Source organism: Ochotona curzoniae, unplaced genomic scaffold, assembly GCF_017591425.1.
Source record: "Ochotona curzoniae isolate NIBS_2020 unplaced genomic scaffold, NIBS_Ocur_1.0 scaffold_4506, whole genome shotgun sequence".
Classification (NCBI taxonomy): Eukaryota; Metazoa; Chordata; class Mammalia; order Lagomorpha; family Ochotonidae; genus Ochotona; species Ochotona curzoniae.
In genome coordinates, this window is record NW_024467119.1 from 44,755,835 (window position 1) to 44,781,762 (window position 25,928).

At 39.9% G+C, this 25,928-nt stretch overlaps 1 long non-coding RNA gene across 1 annotated transcript; it reads left to right on the forward strand.

Moving 5' to 3' along the window:
• Window positions 1–2,200: 2,200 nt before the first annotated feature.
• On the forward strand, window positions 2,201–23,306 carry LOC121147284. The gene is made up of 4 exons (XR_005882358.1): window positions 2,201–2,371; window positions 10,644–10,822; window positions 15,573–15,657; window positions 23,024–23,306. It is a non-coding gene; the product is annotated as an uncharacterized LOC121147284 (long non-coding RNA).
• The last annotated feature ends 2,622 nt before the right edge of the window (window positions 23,307–25,928 follow it).

Below are 25,928 nucleotides of genomic sequence, written 5' to 3' on the forward strand. Positions count from 1 at the left end.
AAATCCACCTGTTTGGCAATTTGGACTTAGAATTTTTAGAAAGATGACCTTTGTTCTAGCCGTGACGTAAGCAGGGTGAGCAGCGCACATGGCTTCCACGAGCAGGAGAAGGTCTTGCTCCTGGCCCGGCTGATGAGACTCCTGTTCCCCATTCTGTTGTCATTCTTTGGAAGCTCTGCACTTGGGCTTTGGCTGATTCAGGCCTGAATGACTGCTCAGAGCTCATTGATTGGTTTTAGCGATGACAGTCAGGTGCAATACTGTTTGTTGCATAAATGCAGCATTCACCTCTGTTACATTAAAGAGTGCGTGGGACAAAGTAAAGATTATATAAATGTTAGCTATTACCATTTCCAAGGCCTGAGTTAAGTTGACTTTGTTCAAAAATAGAGTTGCTAACAGAGTAGACAAAAATTAATTTCTAAAATTCACACAGGATACAATAAACTAAAAAACACATATTTGGCTGTATTCTATTTTTCAGTATTTGGAAAGGATTGAAGAATGAGAAATCACTTAAAAATACGTTTGGTTGTCTATTTGAAGTTTCTACTGAGGCATTTTTTTGGGGGGAAATGGGATAAGTTTTTCTAAAGTATCAAAAAATAGACCTTCTTGTTGCAGTTCTGCACTACTTTCTTCACATAGCATTCTTCCTTATCTGGGGAATACATTCTGAGACCCCAAGTGAATGTCTGAAACTGTAGATAGCATTTGCTATGTTTTTCCCTAATAAAATAAAGTTTAATTTATAAATGAAATATAGCAAGAGATTAACAACAACTAATCCTAAAATGGGACAGTTGTAACAATATATCATAATGGAACTTATGTGAATATACTGAATGTGGTCTCTCTTTGTCTCTCAAAATATCTTCTTGTGCTGTGCTCACCCTTCTGATGATGGGAAATGGGAAAATGTGTGTGTGATGAGATAACGTGAGGCATTGTGATGTCGCATTAGGCTACATGCGGGTTACTTGAGCATGTACACTGTGAGAATACCACAGCTCACTGGATAACTGAGACTGGTAAGCAACCCACCTGCAGATACTATGCACAGCGTGGATGTGCTGGAGAGATGGGTTGGCCTGAGACTGCATCATGCTACTCAGAATGGTGTTCAGTTTAAAACTTAGGAGTTGTTCATTTCTGGAATTTTCAATTTAATAGTTTTGGTAAGTCATAGTTAATTGAAATTCTGGAAGGTAAAAGCTAAAGGCTTGCCATATAATATTGATATTCAGTCGGATTTTTGTGGGGTATTTTTGCATTGATATTGGTAACCTATAAGAATTTTGTATTTTTTGTCTATTAATTTTGATACTAACCCCTAATATTTTTAACAGCATCTAATTGTAGAGAAATTGATATACCTAATTTAAATATTTTATACTATATTTAAATTTTAAAAAATATTTTTTCATCTGAAAGGCAGTTACAAAGATAGAAATTGGCTGGTTGACTTCCCAAGTATCAAGTACCACCAGAAATGGCCTAGACTGAAGCTGGGCACCCAGAGCTCCATTTGGGTTCTCCCATGGAAGTGGCAAGGATCCAACTACTTGGATCATCTTCTGATGCTTTTCCCAGCGCATTAGCAGGGAGCTAGATCAGAAGTGGAGCAGCAGAACCCTCACTCCTGTGGAATGCCGGTGTCACAGGTAGTATCCCACAGTACCAGCCCCTACGTTATATTTTAAAAGTTACGTTCTTTTACTATGACCACAATGTGATGTGAAAAAAAAAAAACTGGACTCAGCTGCAGTCATGTTTCATAGGCTTGGAACATTTGTTAAGTATTGTCCAGCAGAGATGAATGTGTGCTTTGCATCTCTGTGTTTACTGAGTTCTGTGGTTTGGGCATGCTTTGAATGTTCCTTAATAGTTTAGGGGTTGAAATTTAATCCCTGTTGTGAGGTGTTAGGAAGATGAAAACTTAATCTATATCTTTATAGGTGGGACCTTTGAGGGGTGACTGCATTAGATAAGACCATTAACATTGGGCCCCATGATTGAAAATGAGTAGCTATGTAAAAATAGAGACTAGGAGATACATATACAAATGCTCATTGACTCTTGCCTTGTGATATCTTGCAAAATCATGGGAACCCTGAGCCAAAATAGACTGTTTTTCTTTATAAAGTAGGCTGCCTCAAATTGTGTGGGTGTGTATGTGTGTGTGAGAGTGTGTTAGAGTAGCAAAAACATGACTATTGAAATGACCTTATGTTGATAATTTGCAATTGGCAATTATAGGAGTCTTTGAGCCATGGAAATTGGCAAATGCTATAAATCATGGCTTTACTTTTTCAGAGAACCATTTTCCCAGTAACACCACTGGTTTCTCCACATACATCCTACAAAAGAGGTAAGCAACAAGCTATTGCATGAGTAATTCAGAATCTGCATTTATTTTATCTAAGGGATTAAGTATTGAAAAGGTCAAGTTTGGTTTTAAAAATTATAGGATGAATACCTCATTCTTAGTGTCATTTAAAAATAAAAAATAATGCTAACTGGATGAAATTGTACAAGTTTTGTGGAACTCTTTCCACTTTCATAAAGAGCTCTTATTATATGATAGCTATTGTTTTTGTTCACTCCAAATCTCCTTTCTAAGTAATCCTATCTTTCTAATTTTCAGTCCACATGATTTAGGAAGGAAGAATTTCTGATCCTGTGTCTACCTTCTTTTCCTGCTCTGGGAATAGTTCTCATGACTTAGACCCAAAGAGTGAGCTCCATGCCTGTGGTCATCAAGCTTGTGCAGGAATGAGCATATAACTTCTCAGCACCAGCTTTTCTGTGATCTCAAAAGTGAGTTCAAGGGAAGTCCTCAACCCAAGCTGGAGTAAATTCCAGCAGTTGTTGTTGCTTTCAAGATATAGAATCTGGAGTAGTGTAACACTGGGTGTCTAGGCTGCCATCTTTGCCACTGCCTCAAAGATAGCATTTCTGAGTATGAAGCGAATATAAAGTGAACCGAACTGAACAATGAAAAAGAGATTGCTTAACATTTGACTTCATCCAAGAGTGAATCCAGAATTAAATTGGACCAATTTGTTTTCTTTCTGCTTAAGCCTTAGTCGCTTGCAATGGAGAGATTTGACTAATAGACTTCCTTCCTATGGTGGATCTGAGCAGTCAGCAGCAAGCTATTCAATGAATCTGATGAGAAGGCTGTCTCTGTTTTGTGAAGCATTTTGTTTGCTTTTTGGTGATTCTGACTATTATGAAATTTTACAGTGAACCCTAATATTTCTGTGTTCACTGGTTGCATATCTGTTATCAAGGGCAACACTTGAATTGTTAGTGTACATATTTATCTGTAATCTCTCACTTCACAATTATCGTGTCTCTGAAATCTAGCCAGGCATCCTTAATTTCTCAAGGAATTATGCTTGATTCCCATCTTTCTAGTCATACTCTTTTGGATATAAAGCAGTAGGTTGAGGTCTTTTTTTTTTTAACGTGGCACATTCATAGACTTAATATTTGTGAAGAGTTTTAATAATTTACAGTAGAGAGAGTTTATTGTCTTCTTCCTGCAGGATTAACTGTAAGTGAAGCGCTCATGGGAGAAAATGCATGGTTAGGTCCTGCCTTCCATTTCTATGTCATTTCTATGGTTTTATTCCTTCAGGGTTTATCTTCTCTTTCTACCTCTGAGGTTCTCTTACTTCTGTCCTCTTCTTTGTACCCAGCACCAGCCAGTCCTTATTACAACAAATGTAAGAAAGCATTTGACTATTATGTTGAGCTGAAGCACAAAATAAACAGTGAGCTTAATATGCCACCTCTCTTCAGGGATATTTGTTTTTATATCTGAAGATCACACCTTGATTAGCTTGGATCAAAGAACAGTAGTTCCAGCTGTGGCGTTTCAGCTGGTGTTGAAGCATCTAGAGAGAGTACTGTGTGAGAGGTATGGAAGGAGGCCCCTGGTGGCTCACAGCTTCCATGTCAGGCAGCAAACTTCAGGGCCGTGGTGCATCAGCCTTCCCTGCCACCTGCTCCAGGCTAGGACCTGAGTTTGACCCCAGGCCCCTGTTTCTACCTTCTGATTCTTAACTTCTGGCTCTCTTTGGAAGATGGGTTAGGCAAAAACCAAAACCAAAACACAGACTCAGAAGCAGCTCCAATGTCTGCTGTACAACACTTAAGCTCGCACCACTGCCATTCAATATCCTGCATGGAATCTAAGATAAGCATGAAGCTACACATATTTTAAATGTTGGGTTCCTTTTGAAATCATGCGTTTTGGTCATTTTACTCAGTAAGTCTTATTCCAGAGATTTGATTGGTCAGATCATCCATTTGATGCAATCATTGAAATACTTAAAATAGAACGTATCGCTGTCTATTTCATTTATTGCTGGTATGTGCCAGCCTTCCCTCCCCTCACCATCCACCATATGGTGGTTGTTGAATGCAGAATCCTGATTTCCAAGTTTCTTTTTGCATTTGTTTATTGTTTTTAAAGGTCAGCATATAAGTTTAAATATTTTAGGCAAAAATCTCAAAGCTATTTAGAATTTCTACTGAAAATTCTACTTCTTGAACCAGCTTAATGGAGTTTTCCTATAAGACCTGTTTCTGGAGGAGAATTTATGAGGATGTGGGTGCCTCCTGCACTAAATCCTGGGATATGTATTTCTCAGAAGCAGTAGAAAGACCTCTTTATAATGCAGCCTCTCCCTACGTCAGCGTGGACCACCAGGCCAGCCTTATGGTGCCATCCCTGTGCACACACAGCTATGGGCAGTTTTTACCAAGCTAACGTCTCCTCACAAATTGAAATTTCATTTTTCTCTTGGTTAGTTTTCGTGTTAAGAATCTTTTCCAAATCACTTCCCAAAGTCCCTCCGTGAAACCACTGCTGGTGAATGGAAACCTACGGTACTTGATGGAATGGGAGACTGTGACAAGTCCCTCCATCCATTTTCCTTCTGGAACAAACAGGTCTTTTCTAAGGACACTGCTGGTGGTTGGATCCTTGGCAGTGGCTCTCCTCAAAAACGTGTCTTCTGAGAGCAAGTGGTTCTCCCTAGCAGAATGAGAACCTTTCAGAATACTGTCTGTTTGTTTAGCTTCTTGATTATATGAAGTACATTAAAACCAGTCCAAGGCCCATTAACATAATTTTCATGCATGTTAGTTCTGGCAAAATACACTAGACAGGAACTGTATGATAAATGAGATAAATAATTTTGATGGAGCAGTGAAATAAAATAAACTTTTGCTGTTTAAGAAAACAAACCGTGGCTAGTGGTGTGTATGGGAATCGGTCTGTGTTGGGGTGGCATCCTGAGGGTGGCCTCTCCTCAGAATGTTCTGTGGAGAAAGAGCAGCTGTCTTGTCCCTACACGGCCTAGCTGTAGCCTGAAAGCAAAATATTATGAGGCCTACTGTCCTTTAAGGACTGATTATCTAGGCTACAAATTGTGGGAAGGCCCGCTTTGTTTCTTGTCCTTGGCTGCCTTTGAGCATGGTGCCTAAAAAGGGGAAAACACAAAGATGAAGCGTGTACACTTGTAGACAGACACTTATTAACACCTTCAGGGAAGAAATTGTTGGAGACTGGGTAGGCTCTTTCAGGCAAGCTTAATTTTGCTTTGCTCACTGTTTATAGACTGCTGTGTGAGCAGAACCCTCTCGAAGTGTCTGTCAGAGTTAGTAGTGGAATCAGAATCATAGAACATGGGCCAAAAAAGTATAGCCTTCCTTTCCAGGGAGGTCTGGGAAAAACTTTTCAAGATGATCTTAGTCTTCTGTTCGCCATATTTATGAAACCTTGATTTTGTTTGTTTCTTCTTGGGGGTTTCTTGGAAATGGACTTAAAAATAAGCTGTATTGGGCCCGGCGCGGTGGCGCAAGTGGTTAAGTCCTCGCCTTGCACGCCCGGGATCCCATATGGGCGCCGGTTCTAATCCCGGCAGCCTCGCTTCCCTTCCAGCTCCCTGCCTGTGGCCCGGGAAAGCAGTCGAGGACAGCCCAAAGCTTTGGGAACCTGCACCCGCGTGGGAGACCCGGAGGAGGCTCCTGGCTTCGGATCGGCATAGTATCGGCCCGTTGCGCTCACTTGGGGAGTGAATCATCGGACGGAAGATCTTCCTCTCTGTCTCTCCTCTCTGTATATCCGCCTTTCCAATAAAAAATAATAAAAATAAATCTTTAAAAAAAAAAATAAGCTGTATTGCTTCACAGTGTATTGGGACTTTGGGGTCACCCAGGTTTTGTTGCACTGAAACCTCCTCCCCGGCAGAGCTGTTGCTTGGCTGAGGTCCACACAGGTGTGCCTGCCCTGGCAGGAGGTGGCAGAATCACACGTGTGCATGTTACTCGTTGATTTTTTTTTTTAGTAAGAGTCTTTTACATGACAGCTACACTTTAAATAATTTTTAAAAGCATTCAATGTTATTATTAACTGTAGGATCGATGTTTTAGAGCAGATCTTAAGTATTTATTTCATTGTGTATAAATGAAACTTGGTACACACTGAAAGGTAACATTATCATTATTATATATTTTTTTTTTTTACTCCTCAAAGACTGACCAACTGGAACAAATTCAGGCAATAGATAAAGGAAATTAACAAGATGTGAGGTGTGTCTGATGGATTCAAATGTCCATTACCTTTGGTGAGCTGCTCGTGTCCTTTGTGCAGCAGGAAGCCTTGGGTTTCTGTCTTTCAATACATGGGAAAGACAGCAACCTATCTCTGTGACCACTACACATTCCAGCTTGTCTAGAGTGAAGTAGCCATTGGATCCACTGCCATCATTAATTCCTCACTTATCTGACTCCATTCTAATGCTGGTGGTTGCATTATGAAGAGTTCTTGAATGCAGAGAAAATGGTGGCAACCTAAGTTTTGAATCCTGACTGATCTACCAAAAAAAAAATGTTTGATAAATGAATTATTTCTCAGTAAAGCTGCCACAAATATGTATTGGAAAGCTCAGCATCCTCATATTCTAAACTTTAGACATATCCTAGAGCATTTAGATCATAAAGCCAAAAATGCATGGACTACGTGTATGACAAAAACAGGGCAAAGGATGAACCAAAGAATCTTAAATTATAAGGCATAAGACGTATGCTTTTTTAGCATCTTTGTAAAAGAAGAGAAAGGGAAAGCAATGAGGTTGCATCTGATGGATTCAAGAATGGAAGAACCCCAAAATAGATGAAACAGGACACCACAGCATGTCAGTTTGGTAACAACTGGTGAAATGGTCAGGTGTTTGCCCTTCCAATTGCTAATGATGTAAGGGGCCCATGATAAGGCTTAAAATGACTGCAGCAATACAACCCCTGTGGGATCTCAACACTGCCCACCAGGCTGTCTCCTCATATAAAGACTCACACAAAAGCAATAGAAAAAAGGAAAGGATCAGAGAAGGTGGACGCGTGTAGAGCACAGAGCTAGGAAATATCAGCAAGCTGTTGAAGGTATGTATATGATAGACTTTATTTTTAGATTTTTAGTTTTAGATTTGGAGAAAAATTGACAAGGGAGTATAAAGATTTTCTGCAGACTCCGCACTCAGTTCCCCCTGTGTTTTTCTTTCATTATTTTAGTATGAAATAGTTGTGATAATTAATGGACCAATAGACATTATTTTTTAAAAGAATGTATATTTTTTATTTGAAAGGCAGAGATATAGAGAAAGAGGGAGAAACAGAGAATAGAGAAGGATCTTCCATCTGCTGGTTCACTCCCCAAGTGGCAGTAGGGACTGGAACCGGGCTAGGTCAAAGCCAGAAACCAGGAGCTTCATCCACATCTACTACATGGATACAGGAGCCCAAGGACTTGGATCTTCAAAGCTGCATTTCTAGGCAGCATCAGCAGGAAGCAGAGGAATCAAAAGTGGAGCAGCTGAGATTTGAACTGGTTCCCATTTAGGATGCTACCACTGTAGGCAGCAGCTTTAACTGCTATGCCACAGTACAAGTCACTGGGCATTATTATTAACTAAATCTGCTTTAGTCAAATTTCTTTAGCTTCTAACCTAATGTCTGTTTTTTTTTAACCATTATTTGTTTTGAAAGAGAGAGACAGGGAGAGCTAAAGAGAAAAGTCTTCCGTCTTCCAGTTCACCCTCCACATGGCCCAGTGGATGGCTGTGGATCAGGATGAAGCCAGGAGCTCCATCCGGTCCCCCACATGAGGAGCAGGAATCAAGAACTTGAACCATCTTCTGCTGCTTTTTCCAGGCCATTAGCTTGGAGCTGGTCAGGACATGAGCCAGTGCCCACATGGGATGCTAATATCATTGGCAGTGGCTTTACCCACCCTCCCCCCTTGTCTGTTTTCTGTTCCTGGATATCATTCAATATACCACATTACATTTACTTGCCATGTTGCCTGAAGTTCCTGCTGGCCCTGACAGTGGCTCAGACATTGCTTCTTTTTGGTGACCTTGACAGTTTTGACAGGCACTTCTCCAGTATTTATGAGGTTCTTACAATCTGGAGAAAACAAAAGAAAACATGTCCTTAAGAAGTTGGAAAAGTAGTATCAACCAAAATGTTTTCCATCTCGGGTATGATCAGACTTTCTGCAGCAATGTTATATGCTAGGAGAAAATGAGCTACAATATATAAATCAACAAGGAAAGAAAATATGTTTGAAAAAGTTTTATATCATAGCAAAACTAAATTTCAAGATTAAAAGCACAAAAATTTGTTTTCAGCATGGAAGAACTCAAGATAGATTTTTTCTGAGTTCTGTGAAAATTATGTCATCCTAGATTTGCAGTTGAAATCTCAGGAACTGTTATTTTTTAAAGACTTACATGCGTATTAGTTCAGTTTACTGGAAAGGCTTAGGGTAATGGCCAATCCAGAAACAATATTTCTGGGATCTATGTGTGGTCTTAAAATGTCATTCCCCTTTAAAGCGACCATGACTTATTGGAGGGGGAGGGTGAAGTGGTGAAAAATTCTGAAGCAGGAATTGTAAAAATGAGTTTAGAACATCGTAAAACACTATACAGCAACACAGCTCTCAAAAACTGTTAGAGCCATATCTAGTGAACTTGGGAGCCAAACATTTTGAGCTTTAGTATGGATAAGAATTTAAATGGTTTAAACATATCAGACTTGCTTACATTTGTGATTGCATTTTTATATGTGTGATGCATTGATCATCCTATAAAGAGCAAGAATCAATTTGTTGTGCCTAGCACAATAGCGTAGTGGCTAAATTCTGGACTTGCATATGCTAGCATCCTATATGGGCATTGAACCGTTGAGTCCTGGCTGCTCCACTTCCCATCCAGCTCCTTTCTTGTGGCTTAGGAAAGCAGTAGAGAATGACCCAAGGCCTTGGCACCCTGCACTCATGTGGGAGACCTGGAAGAAGCTCCTGGCTCCTGGCTTTGAATCAGCTCAGCTCTGACTGTTGTGGCCACTTGGGGAGTGAACCAGCAGATGGAAGATCTTTGTCTCTGTCTCTCCTTCTCTGTAAATCTGCCTTTCTAATAAAAGTAAATAAATATGTTTTAAGGATCAATTTGTTGTCTTCAAAATTGGGTGGGCAAAAGAGAAGAATCAAAAATTCATCTTCCTTACCTTTGTGCACACTACTGCTAAGTTTAAAGAAAGATTCAGCTTAAAGCAACAAAAAGTTAAAATCTCACAACTTATGACTTACACTGAATTAACAGATTCAGGCACTGAAGATCAATGGATGTTATTATGCAAAAAAAAAATGACAACAGATAATATATACTTCTCTGTGAAAGAACACGATGCAGTATAAAGCTTCCAAAGCTAAAGGCAGTCTGATCCAGCTCTACCCAGCTGCCAATTTGCAGGAAATATTAATAAGGACAGAGGAACATGTGGAACGGCACCAAGTGTGTGCAGCCTGAGAAGTCCAGTCTATGGGAGATTCTGTGGCCTTAATAGCCTGAGATTTTTTTTCAACATATAAATTATAGGGGAAAAAAGTGATTAAAAATAGCCTATGGGTTGGGAGAAAATATTTTGATTCACGAATCTGACAAGTAGTTAATAGCCAAAATATATTTAAGGAGCTTACAAATTCAATAGCACTAAGCCAAATGATCTAATTCTATAGACATTTCACTGAAGATGGCACAGGCATATGACAAGGTGTTCAACCTCATGAACCACCAACTTCCTGCTAACACATATGCTGGAAGCAGCAAGAATGGCTGGAATGGCTGGGTTTGTGTCATCCATTTGAGAGACTCCTGGCTTCATCCTGGCCCCTTTAGGTATAATTTTCCGCACTCACCCAGAATGAATCTCTGCTTTAAATAACCTGAATGGTTGGAACACAGAGAACCAAGGATTAAAATATAAGTGAGAGTAGCTACCTGGCACTCAGTGCTCACATATGCTGGCTTCTTGTCTCCAAAGGCTATGTTTATTTCATTGTGAATTTAGTTAGTTGAGAGTTATTTATGAGGTAAGTCAGTCAATTTAGGGAAAAAGGATTGATGGCTGCCTATCAGGGACCTATATCAACCCCTAGTCATATACCTACAGCTGTCTGTTTTTCATGAGGATGGAAATCATTTAGTTCTTGGGCCAAGCATAACATTCCTTTTATTACTGCTTTGAAGTGAAACTTAATTCTTTGTGTATTTTTTTAACTATAGGACCTCAAAAAGGAAATCTCACATTAAGTGAAACATGAGACTGTCGACTATTGATCATAATATGTAGGTGTCCAGATGATGGCTTACGAATTTGGACTGGATGTATGGGCTGGTGGGAAAAGCCTGCCAAAAATCTGTCCCTTCACTGTTGATTTTGATGGAAGACTGAACTTACATTGGTAAGAAGCAGAGAATTTAAAACAAACTCTTTTGCTATAAATGTTTAAAATTTGTCTTGGTTGGTTTGTTGCTGTTTTCTTCGGAGCTTAAATGCAAATGTGCATCAGTATTCAACAAATATCGAGTGTTATGGTTCTCTCCGTGGAATGACTTTTCGTTCTGCTGTTCAAGGGCATTCATTTCCTTTCTACCAGGAAGAGCTAGAAGAAGCAAGAACACAGTGAGTTTGGTTTTGGTGAATAGGCACATTCACCAAATGTGAATGTGAGTAGTACCAGTGCTGTGTACTACTCACCCTGATGGTAAACTTAAACCTAACCTTTTCTCAGTGTAGGAATTAAGAATTGTGAGCGTAAAACTGGTGGCATGGTAAATTCCAAAACAGCCCAAGACATGAATGATCAATAGCCATGAGCAAGTTCTAACATGGACCAACTGGATACCTAACTGGAATGCATTGACTCCCAGTAATCTGGGTGAAACCTTAGGGGTTTCCATAATAATCTAGCTAATACAACATAATTTTTTCCATGATTGTTTAGTCCCATAGTTGCGATCCAGTTGGCTGTGGAAACATTTTTTAACTGCAAATTTAGATTGGTGACCCACCAACCTATATTTTGAATCACGAAGATTAACTTTTCTTGTACTAGCATCAAGGCTTTCACTGATGTATCTTGCTCCTTCTTCTGTAATTCAGGGATGGGGGAACTTTTGACCTGCAGGCCAGAAGAAGACCCACAAGAATCATTTGTTCTGACCCTGCCAAGGCAGCTGTAGGCAGAACTGAAAATTCAATAAATCTGTAGGAAGGTAATTTTTTAAGTTGATACTCTTGTATGGCCTGTGAATAATGCTACAAATATCTAAATGGCCCTTGTTAGGATAAAAAAAAGTCCCTAAATCCTGCAGGGTTTCAGACTCCCCAAGATGGAAAGGTAATTACTAACTTGCTAACACTCTTACCTACAGGTTGGAGATAGCTGTTGAATATGGTGCTGGCTGCAGTGTTGTTGGAATCTAAAATTCAAGGTAATTTAAAAATTTTTAAGCATAAGAACCATCCAAGAGCTTCTTGAAACTGTAGTGTTGGGATGCAGCTCCCCCGCATTCTGATTTGGTAAATCCAAAGTGCTGTTCCCATGCCTCTGTTCTAACAAGCTCTCCAGCGGATTCTTGTTCTGGTTCCTTCTGGTCCTGTTTTCAGGAAACACTACCCGAAGAAATCATTCACAACACTCGTTTGACAGACTGCAGCCATCCCTCTGTGTTCATCTGTGTTGGGTTCTAGTCCCTGCCTACAGGATCAAAATCCCAGGATGCAAAAAGTCCCTCTATGAAATGGCATACAACTCCACAATCCTCCCATACACTTTAAATTCATCTCAGACTTACTCATAACATATTAGACAATGTAAATGCTATATGAATAGTTGTCAAGCTGACAGGGAAAAAAGTGTCTATACATGTTCTTGGGGTGGGCATTTGGTGCACCTGCTTAGGATACCTGCCTCTCATATCAGAAGGGTTGGTTTGAGTCCTGGCTACCCCACTTCCAATGCAGCTTCTTGCTCTTGTACATCCTGGAAGGCAGTGGGAGATGGATCTGGTGCTTGGGTCTCAGCTGTCTCTGTGAGAGAGCCAGTGTTCTAGACTGCCTTCATCCTGCCTTCACCCTGCTCTGGCTGTTGCCTCAGGGAGTGGGCCAGCAGACAGAAGACACCTCTCAGTTACCCTTCCTCTTCCACCCCAAAAATGAAAAGATAAATAAATATGTTAAGGCCTGTACATATTCAGTACAATCCCTGAAAATATCTAATTTCTGTAAAGATATAGTTGGGGTGCTAGCACGAATGGCCACCAGTTAATGGTTGCTTAGTCTCAAGTGAAAACAGTCTAGAGCTATGAAAAATAATTTCCTAATCCCTCGAAACCATATCTTTAAACATCTGACCTTCCCCCATAAGATCACCATATATATTTCTACTCCTAAAATCTTCTGTCTACAGAAGTTCTTTTTCCATGCTTGACCATGGAAAACCAAATGACAGGCTAGTATGGAGATCCTTGAATAAGAAAGGTGATTCATGAATCTGGTGCTGTGGCATATCAGATTAAGTTTATACCTATGACACCAGCGTACCATGAGGGTACCAGTTCATCTTCTGACCATTCCACTTTGATCCAGCTTCTTGCTAATGGCCTGGGAAAATCAAAAGATGATCCAAGTGTTTGAGCCCTTGCTACTCTCATGGGAGACCTAGATGAAGCTCCTGGCTAATGGTTTCAGCCTGTCCTATTTCTGGTGCTGTGGCCATCTGGGGAGTGAACCAATGGATGGAAGATCTGTGTCTGTTTGTCTCTGTCTCTCTCAAATGAATAAATCTTTAAAAAAAAAAGCAAGCAAGCAAGACAGTTCACCTCAAATTTTATCCTCAAGATTGTATTCTTGGATTAATTGGAACAGGTGGCATAGTAATAGAATGCTCTTTCTTCCCCCATCTTTTAGGATTCATTTGTTACGGTCTGAGAGGTAGATGGGTCTTCGGTGTAGGCTGCTTGCTTTTCAAGTTGTGTGCAAACTCTCCTAAGATTGCTGTGGAGCTAAACCGTCTCTTTCAATAAATTAATTACAATTATAAACAGCTGTTAATCTTAGAGCACCTGGTTCTCCTTTGAAGTTTTTTTTCCCAGACTCTAGTAGGAAAGTGTGTGAAATAGAGGCTGATTCAAAAGAGATCCCTCTCTAGACAAGGTGGGACTTTGAAGGGAAAACTGATGGCAAAGAGCCATTTTTATCACTCTTTCTTTCCCCCCTGTCTTAGTTTTTGGGTGAAAAAGTCCATAAGTTGAAAGACAGGAAGAACACTTTGATTGCTCTGGAAAGGAGCTGTGATTATTCTATTTTTGTTAAGCTTATGTTTTTTAAACTTTCTATTAAGGTAATTTAAGAGGACAAAATAATTTTAGAGCTAATATATAGATGAAAAAAATGTGATCTGCCAAGCAGTGTTCCTTCAACTTTAACATGCATACAAATCCCTTGGAAATCTTGGTAATATACGGATTTTTATTATTTTTCAATGAGAGCAAGGAGCCTGTGTTATGGAATGGCAGGTTAAATGGCTATTTGAGATACCTGCATCTCGAATCAGTCCCTGTTATTCTGCTTTTTTATTTGGTTCCTTGCTGACATGCCTGGGAAGTCAGCTGAAGATGGCCCTGGTAATTGAGCCCCTGCCACCCAATGGAGTTCCTGGCTCTTGGCTCCTGGCTTTGGTCTTGCTCAGCACTGACTGTCTCCGTCATTTGGGGGAACAAACCAGCAGATGGGAAATCTCTTTTTTTTCTCTGTCACTCTGCCTTTCAAGCAAACTAATAAATAAATCTTTCTTAAAATTGTTTTTTAAATTTGTGAGGAAACAAGGGCAGACGGGGAGGGCAGTGGAGAAAGATAACGAAACAGTTCTATTTACTTTTTCCTTTATCAAGAGTCTCTAACAGCTGGTGCTGAGGTTGGACTGGAGCCAGGAGCTGGAAGCAAAATTCAGGTTTCCTACGTGAGTGATAGGAACCCAACTACTGGAGCTGTCCTTGCTGCCTCCCAGGATATACTTGGCAGGAAGCAGGTGTCCGGAGCTCGAGCTGGGGACACCTGATTTGAGACTTAATTTTCAGAAAACCCAGGGACTTTGATTTGAGATTTAATTTTCAGAACCATAAGGATACAAACCTGCTGCAAAATGGAGATTAATTGGGTCTTGGGTGGGAACAGATACCCTGTATCTGTATCAGGATCCCAAGTGATGCCTATGCTATGTCATCTGTGGAGATGATACTGGGAGCAGCAAGTCACTGAAGGACATAAGGAAGCAAAGAGGTGGGGGGGTTATAAAATTCAGATGTCTGATACTCCTTTCAGTTCTGAGCAATGGTCCCTCAGGTTAAACAACATACAGTCTTTGTTTCAGTGTCACTGCCAAAGCATTTCCCAGTTGCATATGTTTCATTGCTTTTGAGGCACTTGATTGATGTAACCACTGTGACATTACTGAATAAAATTAAGACATACCTTCAGTTTCTACCACGGTGCCATCTGCTGTCTTAAAACAAAATGCTAGTCCCTACAAGTTCCAGACAGTCACATCTCTATTTCTTCACATATTTTCTTGACATTTGAAATGTGGATAACAATTATAGAAATAAGAGTGCCAAGACCTACATTTCATAGAACTTCTGGTACAGAGTAGTTAAAAGAGGACTTTAAAAAGGTTGGTGGAAAATGTAATTACATTATTTTGGTGCTGCAAATTTTGAGTTTCTCATCTTCTTTATTCTTTCTCATTTCTGTTTCTTTTCTTTACTTTTCTTTCCTTTTTCCTCCCTTATTTTTTCCTTTTCCCTTCTCTCTGTCTCCCCATTTACTTAAAAAGCAGAGACAGACACGAGCAGTTCTTCCCTCTGCTGGTTTACTTTACAAATGCTTATAACAACCAGGGCAAGTGATTCCCCTTCAGTGAATTCTCTTTAAAGTGACAGATTTGAGTATCCAGATGACAGCATTTTGCTCTGCATTGTGCGCTACAGTTTAACCTCTGTGAGAGCACATCTCCTGGTAAGACTCAGGGGAAGCAGCACATTTTCCAGGGCAAGATCATGCGGTTAGCAAACCCCTTCCACTTCATGGAGAGATTGGTACAACTGAGATGTTAGAGGACTAGATTTTTTTTCTTTGATCTCTTCTCTTAGGAATGCAGAAAGTGTCTGATCATGTGTTTGATGAAAGTGCCCAAAGTAAGAAACCCAAGAGCAAAACAAGGGGAAATGCTTCCAGGTAAGTTTAGAGGAGCCTGCGGGTTAGGCCTTGCTACTTTTCTCATTTTTACAGAAAAGTGGGAGTGGGGAAAAGGACCTGAAGGAAGTGACCAAATAGTCTAGGAGAAGGAAATGATTCTTCAAAAGCTGATGGGAGAGGGATTTTTTCTTAACCTGTAAATAAGGGGATTAAGGAGTCACTTAACTGTAATTTTCAGAAATATAGAGAGCTATTACAAGGCAAATAGATTCAGCTACTCTGTCTGCTCAAGGAAAATATTTACAAGTGCAGATTTGATAGATAAGTTCTCTTAAGTGCTTTCAAGCACTGCCACCTCGTTTCTTTAAAAAGTTAAATAGTGTTATAATAAATAGTAGCCTTTCTGATGGCAAAACACATTGCATGAAGTCTCTCTAATACACAAACACACACACACATAAAATGATGGGTTATTTATTTGTGCTAATAGTGACATTTCCTAATCTCTAGCTTCATATCCTTGAAAATATAGACTGCTTATCCTAATCTAAACTTCCTAGTGTGTTCTCTTCTTTTGAAGTTGTTTATGAGCTATGTCCTCCACCATTGGATCACCACTGAGCCCCATGCTAATGGGTGCAAATTACAGTGGTGCCAGCTTGTCTTACCTTTGTTAGGTATGTGCCAACTATTTCACAATGAACCTTTACTTTCTCTTTTATTACTGACTGTAAAAACTGTGCTTAGGGCCCTTGAATGGACAGGCTTGCATATTATGTCCACAATCTTGAAAGCACCCACCAATGCCAAGTTTTTACTCTCCAGGGATAGTTCTCAGAATTTCCCCATTTTTTGCTGTTCATCTTCTAGGCATTCTCTCTCTCTCTCTCTTCCTCTCTCTCTCTTTATAAAAAAATAAAAGCAAAAGCTATAAATATATTCTGTTCTTAGGATCTACATTCTGCAAGCCCAGGTCTGCAGGTGTCAGCAGAGCTGTTTCCCTCTGCTTTGTTCTTCTTTGCTCACTTACCTTTTGTTCATTTTTCTTCTGAAAGAATTTAGGAAGGAAAAAAAAACACAAAAAGTTGAACATAACATCAGTCAATATGACTCTTCAGTATTCCCTACATGTTTTTTGAGAAAGGAGATTGATGTTGCTTTGAAAAGACCAGTATCTGATTTAATTCAACGTAGAATGCCTTATACATAATTACTGGTTCATTTATAGCTGACTATCTCTTCATCAGATGTCACTGTAGTTTGAAACTGCAGTCCAACCAAATGAGGACATTATTTTACAATTAATTATGTTCTGGAAAGCACTGGTTCCTAGTTTCTTATTTTACAAAATGATGAAGTATCATTTTGTGGTAGACTATGGAATTAGAACACTACACAATATAATATATAGGGACTTTTCATGAGCTGACCATATGAGCCAGATTGGTCTGATTGACCTTGAGTTTTGAGCATAATATATCCTGAATAGAGATTCGTGATTTCTTTCTGGGGAAGGCATATAAGCAAATGAAGAGTAATCTAGAAATAATGCATGAATCTCTTAACTTTTAGAGCAAATAGAGAACAAACCCAACTAGAGGATTCTTGAATATAATGCTTACTTTGTCTTCTTTTGTATTCTCTTGCACAAAGCTTGGAGTAGGAATCTTTGTGTTTATTCTAAGAGATTGGTTGACATGGAAGTGGATAGTGAAGGACCATTTGTTCCCACCTGTGTGACACCAACCTGGCAAAGGGGAAAATTTGTGCTCTGTCACTCAGGAATACATCTCCTGCTATTTCACACTTAAGAAGAAGCCAAATGTTGTTACAGGATGTGGAAGAAAATGTCAGTCCTGGGCACCACCTGCAGAGATCATTCTCCCATGCTGATGTACTTGATAACAGGAAAGACAGTCTACTGAGTCTTCACTTGATCAGCCCATTCCAAAGGGCTCTTGGAGAAGGAAAGTACAAGAGGAAAGAAGAAGGGCAATAAAATTGATAGCTTCATGGTGAAGAAAAGCAAAGAGTATGATTTTGCAAACCAAGAAAAACTGAGTAATAGCTTCCCAAATCCCAAAGAAAAAGGAAGGCTACCTTAAAGACTAATAAAAGACCTTGGTGGTGGGTTTTTCTACTTTCTTATACATTATTTTTCATCACAGACCCTTTCCTGCCCAGCCAAGTCACTGTTTCAGCATCCTCAAAATAATGTTCCAAGGAGACTCCACCAACTGGCTGGCATTGACCTCAGATCTATTTGACCACCCCCACCCCTTATTTGTGCTGGAGGATAGTAGTATTTCTTCACTGGGCAAACTATTGTGCTAGATCCAGGTAAACTAGTAATGGTTCACTTCCGGAAACTCTGTCTAGTGGCCTGGAAGCATTGGTAAGGTAAAACGGACTATAACTTTGTATGAATGGAACATGTAATAGATCTACTGATAAGATAGGTCATATCCTCTTGCCTGTCTACTCCGGAATTCCAAGTGCTTGGCACAGTTGTTGAATTGTGGACACCTATTGTTATTTAATCTTTTAGTGCTACCAAACTTGCAGAAAACAAATGTTAAGAGAAAATTTGGAAATGTAATTTAAGAGGAAATAAGTCCATATATTTTTTTGAAATGGAGAAGCAACATATGAAGAATGTGGGCATATTTTTCTACTAGTAATGTACATGGAATTCTCTGTCTCCAATTCATAGTATTCCACAAAGAACATGATTTTGGGGTGTTCTATGACCTAGAAAAAAACTATCAACTTGTATTTTTCATTGTTCCCCCCCCTCTCTCCATATATATATATTTAATCTGAAAGTGATAGAAAAAAGAGGAGAGGGATATTTTTCAGTTTCATTTCCAAAAGGCCACAGTAGGCATGTCAGCAGCAGTCTGAAGGCGGAAGCCAGGAACTCCGTCCTTATCTTCCTCATGAGTATCCACTCAAGCATTTGTGCCATCTTCTACTGCCTTTCTAGGCACATCAGCAGGACGCTGGATGGGAAACAGAGTAACTGGAACTTTAAGCTGTGCTCTAATAGGGAAAGCTGGCATGACAAGCAGTGATGTATTTCCCTGACATAATGCCAGTGCCTGCCACCCCCTACATTTTAGAACAATGATTCTTCAACTAGAGTATACTTTAGAAATACGTGGGAGGCTGGTTAAAAGAGATTACCAGGGCCTTCCTCAAATATTGTGCTTCAGTTTGTCTTCATTTCTGACAAGCTGCCATGTAATACATGTTGGCCCAAAGACCACACTTCAAGAGCCACTACTTTGGGGTATAGTTTCAAAAGATAAACACACATTATATTGTTTTGGTAGCTCCTCGCCAAATACCCTCTGAAAGGTGCTGGATATAATAAGAACCATTGGTACACATGTCAACTCACTAAACCTCATAAAACCCTGTTAGGTGTATACTATCATTATCCCCAGTGTGAGGTATAGAAAATTTGAATAGTAAATGGGAGAACCAGCTCTCGGGCCCAGGTCGTCTGGCATCAGACCCTTAACCACAGACTTTTAAAGAAAAGCTCAAGCTGTAACAGATCCTCCCAACCGTGTGGCTTTGAGCCAAGTCAAGAAAACTAACTTAGAAGATTCCAAAAGTCTGTGTTGTTGAGTGGGTAGAGGAGTAAGCAGTGGCTCTTTGGCCTTGGATCTCTCGTATAGTGCTCCCTTGCCTGTCTCTCTCTCATGGGTCAAGGCCAAATGAGACACCTGATTGGCAACAACTGTATGTACCCTCATTCCAAGGAACTGATAGTGTATGATCAAAGATGGTCACATCCACATCCATGTAGCTGCAAAAAACAGAAGAGGGAAAATCTTTATGTATTAATAGGCAAACGAAATCAAGAATGAGTGTTTAGTATTTAAAATAAAACACACTTAGGTTTGCCTGCATTAGCAAATGTCCTAGAAATGCAGAAAGTGGATCAATAAAAATCACTGTCTGTTGTGGAAGAGGGGGAATTGAATGAGTAGGGCCAGACGGGGGGCGGGGGGGAGGGAGGAGAAGATGTTTTATCTGTTTTGTTACATACATGCTTTTATTTTTGAAAATTTAAAAACTGGTGGTAGATCTTCTGTGCTGTTCCTTATTTGGTTACCTGGGGAAAAACTTTTATCTTTGGGTCCATTTTCCACTATCGGTATCATAAAGCACCTGGATTTACCCACTGGAAGTCCACTGCTGCCCGATGTTTAGGGCTCATTTAGAATTAGTTTATGATATACAGTACCACATATGTTTTGGTGACCTTGAAATTATTTTTTGCAAGGTATGTATATGACTAAACAAACAGTTGGGGAGAAATAAAGTTTATATCTCTTAGGAAACAGAGGGTACTTTAATAATAATAATGGCGTCCTGCATTTATATAGCACTTAATGGTTTATAAAATCCTTTCACATGCATTAGATCACTTATCCCTCACAAAAGCTCAGAGAGGTAGCTATTAGGAACCCCATTTAACAGATGAGGAAGCTGAGGCTCAAAGAGCTGCAGCGATTTGTGCAAGGTCACAAAGCTGCTAAACAGTACCTCCGGGAGAGATACCCAACTAGTTCCAAAGCCTGTGAAAATTCTCCTTGCCTTCTCTACAGTTTCAAAAGAGGAAAGTTAACATGCTTTTGCAAAAGGGAAGACTGTAACATCCTTAATCCCATGACACCAACAAAAAAACATGATTCTATTTGCATTTTGTCTTTTAGGGTTTATTCACAGCTTGCCTTACAGTTGTTAGGTAGTTTCAATCATAATATATATACAATCACGTGTTCAACCCCCAAGCTGCTTCTGCTATACTGAGGCACTTGCCAAATTGCAACTTAATTTTCACAATTAACAATTCAATGGGTTCCTGTTTTTTTTCACGAACCATCTTGTAACAGTCTGTGATTATTTAACATGGATTCATTGGATTCATTCATTCCTTTAACAAATACTTACTAAGCCCCTACCTTGTGTCCGGGTGGGTGCCAGAAGCTGAGAGCATACCAGGAGAGACACGTACAAGGGGAACGACAGGGAGGTGGCCTGGAGGGGAGGCAGCAGCTGGGAAGGGAGGGAAGAGAAGCTTGCCAAGGGAAGTGTACGCCAGCCATTTTACACAAATGCTGGACTAAGAAATACAGCACTGCCCAAACACCTCTCTGCGTATAGATTATCCTTTTTGTAAACCGATTTTTTGTTTTCAGTACCAAGTGAACCAAATTCCCTTTTTATGGTTTGGGATGTCTGTTATCCTCTACACTGCTACTGGAAACATAAGAGTACACAACTTCATTTCCATCTCACCAACACTGTTTTTCTACACAAAGAATGTTAGTTTGCAGTTGGAAAGCCGTGCTCCATTGTTTTAATTTTCATGTTTTTGATTAATGTTTATTTAATGATGTTAATATTTTTCCATAGGCTTATTTACAAATGATCTTTCTCTTTGTATAAACTGTGTGTTTTGTCCTTTGCCTAATTATCTATTTGTGTCTACATGTGTAAGGCTTTTGTATAATCTTAGTGTTATTTCAACACCATTCAAAAGTTGGTTGGAACTGCCTTTTCATGCTGTAAAGATGATAAATAAATGAGGATTTCTTATTTTTACTAAAATTTTTCTTAGCCCATTTGGCTTTTTATGTTAATGTTTGTAGTTTAACAAACTATTTTAAGAAAATCTAGCTCTGTATAGAATGAGTTAGTCTATTTTTCTTCTCAAATATATGAAGTTATTATTTCCTTTGATGTTTGATTACTTTTAGATTATTCTCTGTGCCAGTTTTTCTGTTTATTTTTACTTAATTGTTAACTCATTTGAATTTTTAGTAGGGTATAGACTTTAAATTTATCCTCCCTATTTTTCAAATAATATATTTATAAAATATATTTCAATTCCATATTATATATTACATTCTTACACATACCAAAATTTCACCATAATTTGTTAGGATTTCTGCCTAGCTTTCTATTAGAATAACACAGTTCTGGTTTTGATTTATTCAATGTTTTACTGTCCAACAAAATAGTACCTTATTCTTATGTACGCCTTTCAAAACATTATATTTTTGTGTTTTTGTTTTTCCAAAAGATTTTATTTTAACTTTACAGAATACCAGTAAAAGTCATGTGGTGCTGTGTTAAGGACTGCATTTAAAATATTTGTCCTTGATTTAGAATCAAATCTTTTTTTGTAGTTAATTTTTCCCTTTAGGAGGAGAAGTATTTCTCCTATCAAACCAACCAAATTCTCTCTTAATATATAAATAAGTTACCTCTCTTTCTACATCTGGAGTTCTGTATTTTAAGTAGCTATTTAAGAAGAAAGTAAGAGTATATTGTAAGAGGTGACTATTATTAAATGGGACTGTTACTAATTTTTTACATATCATACATCTTGAAAGAGAAAAAATTATAAAGGTAAACTTTTTTTTTAAAGGAATTTATTTGAAAGACAAAGAACCAGAGAGAGAGAGAGAGATTCCATTCTCTGGTTGACCAAACAACTGGCACTGTGGCAAACTGAAATCAGGAGCCTGGTGCTTCATCCCCATCTCCCTGGGGAATGATGGGGTCCACCCACTCAAGACATCCTCCACCGCCTTCCCAGGCACATTAAGTGGGAGCAGAAATTAAAGTAGAGCAACATGGACTTGTGTTATGCTGTTATCCTGTTGTCCAAAGTGACAGACAGCTTAACCCACTGTGCTGGCAACAGCTTTTTAGGGAATTTCTTTGGCTTTTCTAAATATAAAAACATTTAACATTCCACAAATTATATTTTAATCTCTTTCTGGTTGTAATGTCTGGCTAAACGATTTCTTATAATGACTCACTGAGGAAGTGGAAGAGTGGGGCTGGCACTGTGGTCTGTCAGACATCTGGAGCCTTGGGCCAACATCTTGTTCATTCAGGAATGTCACACGCAGAACTTGGATGGGGCTGGGGCACAACATGGTCCTTGATACCTGCACTTACCCCACTGATCATGTTGGGCAAGTTGATGTCTTCTCAGGGCCTTCTGAGACCAAGTTAGGCGTTTCTAGGAAATGGGCTAACTCTAATAAAATACTTTGAAATGGAATTACATTGCAGAAATGGTCTGAAAAACACCAGTTTGGGGCAGAGTTTCTAGATAAGAGAAACTGACTGAGTGTTTCTGGAAGAAGGACCAGTGTGAGCTGATGAAGAGCCTTGGCTGTTGCTGAGAAAAAAGAATTGCTGTCAATATACTTAGTGTTCCTTTTGTTATCCTCTGTCTGAGGAGAAAAGAAACATTTTTTGTTTGAGGGTTCCTTTCCATAAATTTGGGTACTTATCCTTAACTAGATGGCTTCATTTGAAAATAAGAAGAAGATCTTGTGCTATTACATGGTGTTTCATTTTATTGCAGTGACATGTAATATCCGTTGACCTGCTGGAACGCTGGATGATGATCCTGGGTGAGGAATAGCAATTGAAAAAAGCGAAGAGGGATGCATGGAACAAGTCGACGGGAAAATACAAAAAGAGAACAATTGTCAACATGTAAGCACTAGCACATACCATTATAGTTGAGACTATGCTCTGGAGACAGAATACCTTAATTCGCTAAAGATTTTTAGCTGGTAAGTAGAGAGAAAAAAGACACTGGGAGTGAGCGCTCCCATTTTCCGGTTTTCGTTCCTGATGCCTGCAATGGTCAGGCCTGCGCTAGGCTGACACTAGGAGCCAAAAATTCAGCCAGGTCTCTTCAGTTGGTGGCAGGAACCCAACTACTGCTGCTTCCCAGGGTCCAGAGCCAGATATGGTACTCTGTTGTGGGACACAGGAGTCTTCACTGCGAGGCCAACCTTTGCCACTCACCAACTCTGTGAGGTATGTTCCTAAGTTCCTCTGTCATAAAAAGTGATAGTTATTCAACTCTACTTCCATAGGATTGTTACAGGAGATAAGAAAGTTAAGCTATGTAGACTGCTTAGAAACCTTCTCTGACACACAATATAAACTGTCAATTTTTTTGACTCGAATTTTTCTTACAGAATCATTAGAGTTACACCTTGGATTAACTACCTGTTCAAAATGTTCCTGATGATGTCATGCCTCTGGCTTCTCAGACTCGGCCTTTCCGAGCTGGCTAGTTGGCTGCTTGGCCAACCCAAGACTTAGGTTAAACACTTTGCTGTTCAGAATCCAAAGAACTGCATGCCTTGGGTTCCTTTTTAATTTATGAGGCATAATTCCACTTTATGTTCCAACTTGCATGTTAACATTCTTTACCTGATTTATTGCCACCTGTAATAATACTATTTATAACACTTTTCATCCACAGTTCCCTAAAGTTTTACATACCTCAATTCATCCCAGTTCACAGGTGAGTGGGTGGTAGATGGCAGATTCTCTGATTTTTCAAAGAAAACAACTAAAGATATAATAGTGAAGTGATGGCCAACAAATTGGTGGTACGTTGGTAATGTGATGATGAGCTTGACTCATTACTTAGGCCTTGCAGCTCTGAGGCATGCTCGGAAAACAGCTCCTTTTGCAAGGAAGGTGAGCAGTGAAGTGCATGGGCCCTGGGACCAACATGTTTTCCTTCAGATCCACTCCCTACCTCCAAACAGGGCACAATCAGAAGACTCAACTTGAATTGCTCAAGTACCACATTTTCCTCTGTAAAGTGGGAATGATAATCCTATTTCCTTGGTGGGATTTTGAAAGGTGAGGGGAGTAGGTAATGAGATAGATAGTGTGTCTGCCAACCCATAGGAAAGCTCAGTAATGCTGAATGTTTTTGTTCTTTGGGTTTGCCTTGTATGTGGAGGGACAAGTGGTGGTCATCTTCACTGGCAATGATATCATGCAAACAAGTCTTCTTGCTTAAATATTAAGCGTCTATACCTTTTATAAAGGGAACTGTTAGCTTGAAACCAAAGAAGGAGGTTTTTGTTCCGGTTCTGTGCCTTGGTTGCCTGGGTATTTTGGAAGATATAGGGTTGCCTGAGGCAGGAAGTCCCTTTTCTGGCTTTACTAAGTTAATGCTTTTGTTTTCTTCTAATTCTCTGTATGTAGCTCTGACTCTTATTTGGTGCTTGAGGAGGAGATAGAGATGTTTTCCTCTGGTTTTGGCCCCACATGACCTCTGTTGAATGACTCCATCAGGGAGAAGGTGGAGAAAGGGAGGAGGAATGGGAAGGAGGACCTCCCTGATTTCTCTGGGGGTGGTAGATGTGCAGGCTGGGGCTAAGCCACAGAGAGGCCATTTGGCGGAAAGCAAGACTTGCAAGCTGACACACTTCTCCTCCTAGGAGATGACAACTAAAGGGAGGCAAGGGAAAAATCTGGAAGGAATAGAACGGTGGCAACCAGGTTATCAAAGGCTTGCATAGTCAAACTGCTTTAATATTAATTTATCCTTTGAGCCAGACCCCATGCTGGCAGGCACACACAGGAGTCAGGTCTGGGATCATCTTAGATGAGGTCTCTTTGGGGATCCCCTGCCAACTCAACTGCCAGACTCAGAACTTGAACCATGGGCAGGATTGGTGGACTGACTGTAGGGTACATTTGTCAAAACTGGGCATCCTCAGTGGAAAAATGGAGCAGTGGATGGCATGCCCTGATGCACATGGAGAATATGACAGCACATTGGGTTCTGCAGAGGACACCTGGGTAACACAAATTAAACAACCACCCTAGGCAAGTGATGACAGCAAATATCTGGGTGAGTGGAGACTCCAGGATGACCTAGGTCAGCCAATGGACCTTGCAAGAATTTCCTTATTTTTGGATCAGCTAGATCAACAACATTTTTGAACCATCGAAACCACTTAAGCCAATCCCTTGGAGTGTGCTCCACATCGGGGACACTGGGTTGATACTGGGTTGCTGTTCCACATCCCTGGATACTGGGTGGTTACGAGGCTGGGTGAGGCTTCTCTACTGGTCTCCCTCCTTCCCCCAGATACAGGGGGAAGAAAAAGAAGTTTTGGAAACAAGTCTCATCCACTTTCCTCTAACCCTCGAGTCTCACCCCGATCAACTATGTAAATACCATAAAAATAACAAAATTATATCATCTGAATACTCCATTATGACTGTTTAATTATGTCTTAATTATTCTTGGGTCAAAATAGGGAGGACCAGGATGGACTTGGGAGGACCAGTCAGTATTGTGAGTGACAGTGTTGGCCAGTGAGCAATGTGCGGTTTGCCAACTAGTGCTACTTCACAGTGTTTTGGAAGTCAAGGAAACTCCCCAGGACTTACCTCTAGGGCCCTTTGACTCTGCTATGACCTGAACTTGCTTCCCATCCCCC